General features: G+C 43.2%; 1 long non-coding RNA gene across 1 annotated transcript; it reads left to right on the top strand.

The window, feature by feature from the left end:
* The first annotated feature begins 570 nt into the window (after nt 1-570).
* Nucleotides 571-731, top strand: LOC109583898 (uncharacterized). The gene is made up of 2 exons (XR_002185760.1): nt 571-611; nt 660-731. It is a non-coding gene; the product is annotated as an uncharacterized LOC109583898 (long non-coding RNA).
* Nucleotides 732-4,174: the final 3,443 nt, after the last annotated feature.

The raw sequence follows: 4,174 nt of genomic DNA, 5'->3' as shown, positions 1-4,174 counted from the left end.
ATGTATGATATTTAATGATAATTAGAATGTCACGAAAAGCTATCAGTATTGTTCATGGTGGTGGACAAAACTCTGGATGCTATATTTGGAGATGCTGGTACTTAATAGAATAATTATTCATGAAATGATTTATTTTATTATGCTACAAATGTTTAGAATTGTACCTAGAAATTTCTTTAATTGTAGCTAGAAATTACTGTCGCCCAAAATTTCTGTGAATTTTGTAGACTTTATTTTAGCAAAATCACCATGCCTTTCAATGTGTACTGATTTTAAAGGTTTAAATTTTCACAGCTTTTGAAATCTGCATAATTAGCAGAAATTTTGGGCCACAGAAATATCTAGCTTCATGTGTATGGCATTTGCAATGAAAGGTTTATTTTTAACTTCTTATCTCTGTTAAACAGATAAAATTTCCTTGAGACTAGATATATTATCAACTCATTATTTCCCTTGACACTACTTAATGTGACACCAGTATATTTCCAGGTCAGTAAAAACTATTATTGCTGTATAAAATTTGTTTTCGTTATCTGTAGAATGACATTCCTGTCAAATTATTTTTAGAGATGAAAATAGGCTACAAAGTTCCTTGTAAACATTAATGCAAAGTACATGTACTTTTTACATTTATTATTAATATTGCTTATTCCTTGTAGACTCAACAGAGTAACCTGAAATCAAATGTGTGGCTAAACAAGCATTTATTCATGTTTGAACTGTTTTTTTTACATTTTTGTTTGAGTGATGCACATTATAAATTGAAGTACAATTTAGTTAGTACTGCGCATGCGCAGATTGCCCACGCAAATAATTGGATCCATTCCTGTCTTTAACGGCATGTCACATGGGACAAAGTTAAGAGCTTTCTAACAGCAAGAGAGCATAGAGATACTGTCTAAAGACTTTTCTACAAGCATCGCAAGGTAGAGAGAGCCTTTATAAGTATTAATAATGACCAAGTTGTATTTGCAAGGTGGTGAAATCAATTATAGAAATATTTTTTACCCTGTTACGCTTGTTTGTCAGTTTTATAGTATAGTTTAAAATCCCAGGAGTGTCTCATCAGACTTAGTACTTATCATTTGAATTTAGTTTTATAATGATGTTTTATGTACTTCTTACTATTTGTTTCTTCTTTTCTAAGTTGCATAGTATTGTGTAGATAAAAGTGACTGATGAAGCTTACATGTAAATTATGTTTTGAAATGATGTTTCATGAACTACTTATTTTTTGGTATTTGTTCCTTCTTTTCTCAGTGTTATAGTATAGTTTAAAATAACTGAAGTCACTAATTATTAGACCGAGCTATCCTTCAAGGCTGGATTCTGCAATAAATTTTGTTGTTCAAAGTTCATTTTATTTGTTTCTTATTTTCTCAATTTCATTAATTGTATCGTTAAAAATACCAGAAGTCATTGATCAGACTAAGTTTTATTTCGGTATTAAAATATTTCATGCACAACTAAATTCACACAATTTGTTTCTTCTTATCTTCTTTTGTTTGCTTTGTCACTTTTTTTGAGGCAAATGGTGAGGCAGTAAGAGAAGACAGATGATATGGCAATGAGAGCAGGGAGATGGTGTGGCAGAGATAGCAGTGAGATGGAGATGTTGTGGCAGTGATAGCAGTGAGATGGACATGGTGCGGCAGTGGAAGCTGTGAGATGGTTTGGCAATGAAAACAGGGAGATTTTGTGGTCATGAGAGCAGGGAGATGAGGTAGTGAGACCAATAGAGATGGTGTGGCATTGAGAGCAGGGAGAGAGTGAAGCTGTAATACCAAGGAGATGGTGTGGCAGTGAGAGCAGGGAGATTGTGTTGCAATGAAGCTGGGAGATGGTGTGGCAGTGAGAGCTAGGACTTGGTGTTGCAGTGAGAGCAGGGAGATGGTGTTGCTTGAGAGCAGGGAGATCATGTGGCAGAAAAAGTAGGGTGTTGGTGTGGTAGTGAGAGCAGGAAGATGGTTCGCAGTGAAACCAGGGAGGTGGTGGAACACTGAAAACAGGGAGTTGGTGTGGCAGTGAGAGCAATGAAGTGGTGAGGCAGTGGGAGCAGGAGGTGGTGTGGCCGTGATGGCAGGGAGATGGTATGGAAGTGAGGGCAGGGGGCAATGAGATCAGATAATGGTGTGGCAGTTAGGGCAGGGAGATTGTGTGGCAGCAAAATGGTGTGGGAGTGACAACAGAGTTTGAGTGGCATTGAGAGCAGGAAGTTGGTGTTGCAGTGAGAGCAGGAGTTGGTGTTGCAGTGAGAGCAGGGACACTGTGAAACACATTGAGAAGAGAGTTTCTGTGGCAGTAAGAGCAGTAAAATGGTGAAGCCACAGGAGGAGGGAGATGGCATGGCAGCGAGTGCAAGGAGATAGTGTGGCAGCAAGAGCAGAAACATGGTGTGGCATTGAGAGCAGTGAGATGGTGTGGCAATAAGAGCAAGAACAGGGTGTGGCAGTGAGAGCAGGGAGATAGTGAGTCAATGAGAGCAGGAAGATGGAGTTGCAATGAGAGTAGGAAGATGATGTGAAAAAGGAAGCAGAGAGATAGTCTGGCAGTGACAGCAGGGTGTTGGTGTGGCAGTGAGAGCAGAGAATTGGTGTAAAAGTGAGAGGAGCAAAATGGTGTGGAAGTGAGAGCAGGGAGATGGTCTGGCAGAGACATTGGGGAGTTGGTGTGCCAGTGAGAGGACAAAGTTGTTGTGGTAGTGAGAGCAGGGAGATATTGTGGCAGTGAGAGCAGGGACATTTTGTGGTAGTGAGACCAAGAAGTTGGTGTGGCAGTGAGAGAAGGGCGTAGTTGTCACAATGAAAAGAGGGAGATGGTGTGGCAGTGAAAGAAATCAGATGGTGTCGCAGTAAGAGCTGTGAGATGGTGTGGCAGTGACAGCAGGATTAGCAGACTTTGTGTGGCAGTGAGAATAGGGAGATGGTGTGGCAATGGGAATAGGAAGATGTGGCAGGGACAGCAGGGAGATGGTGTGGCAGTAATAGCAGCAAGATGGTGTGCCACAAAGAGCTGGGAGATGGTGTCGCAATGAGAGCAGGGAGTTTGTGTGGCATTGAGAGCAGGGAGATTGTGAGGCACATGGAGCAGAGAGTTGGTGTAGCAGTGAGAACACAGAGATGGTGTGGCCGTGACAGCAGCAAGATGGCTGAAGATGGCTTGGCAGTGAGAGCAGGAAATGGTGTGGCAGCTAAAGCAGGGAAAAAGAGCGGCAGCTAAAGCAGGGAAATAGAGTGGCAGTGAGAGCAGAAGAATGAAGTAGGAGTGAGATGGGTGAGATGGTGTTGCAATGACACCAGGGAGACGGTGTGGCAGTGAAAACTAGATGTTGTGGCAGTGTGAGCGGGAAAATCCTGTATTAATGAGAAGAGGGTAATGGTATGGCCATGAGAGCTGAGAGATGGTGAGGCAGTGAGATATTGTGGAATGGAGATGATGCAGCAATGAGGATGGCGTGGCAGAGAGAGCAGCGAGATGGTGTGGCAGTGACAGCAGGGAGTTGGTGCGACAGTGACAGCAGAAACACTGTGTGGCAGTGATAACAGAAATTTGGCGGGCAGTGAGAGAAAGGAGATAGTGAGGCAGAGAAAGCAGATAGTTGGTGTGGCTGTGAAAGGAAGGAGATGATGGCGTAGGGATATGGTGTGGCAATTAGAGCAAGGAGATGGTGAGGCTGTGAGAGGAGCAAGTTGGTGAGGCAATGAGAGAATAGAAATGGTGAGGTAGTGAAACTAATGAGACTGAAGCAGTAACAGGATGGATGCAGCATGGCAGCGAGAACAGTGAGATAGTGTGGCAGTAAAAGCAGACAGATGGTGTTGCATTGAGAGTAGGAAGATGACGGTGTGTCAGCGAGAGCATGTTGCAGTGAAATCATGTAAATGACGATGCCGTGAGAGCAGGGAGATGGTGTGGCAGTTAGAGCCTAGGGATTGTGTGGCAGTGAGAGAATGGATGGTGTGGCAGCGAGAGGAGGGAGATGATGTGGCAGTGAGAGCTGGGAAATAGTGTGGCAGTGAGAGCAGGGAGATTGTGAGGCAGTCGGAGTACAAGAGGGTGTTGCAGTCAGAGGCAGAAGATGGTGTGGCAGTCAGAGGAAGAAGATGGTGTGGCAGTCAGAGCAGGCAGATAGTGTAGCAGCGAAAGCAGAAAAATGGCGTGGAAGTAAGAGCAG

Source organism: Amphimedon queenslandica, unplaced genomic scaffold, assembly GCF_000090795.2.
Source record: "Amphimedon queenslandica unplaced genomic scaffold, v1.1 AMPQUscaffold_13270, whole genome shotgun sequence".
In the NCBI taxonomy this organism is placed as follows: Eukaryota; Metazoa; Porifera; class Demospongiae; order Haplosclerida; family Niphatidae; genus Amphimedon; species Amphimedon queenslandica.
The sequence above is the reverse complement of the archived record's forward strand: the minus strand, read 5'-3'. Positions and strand labels throughout refer to the sequence as shown.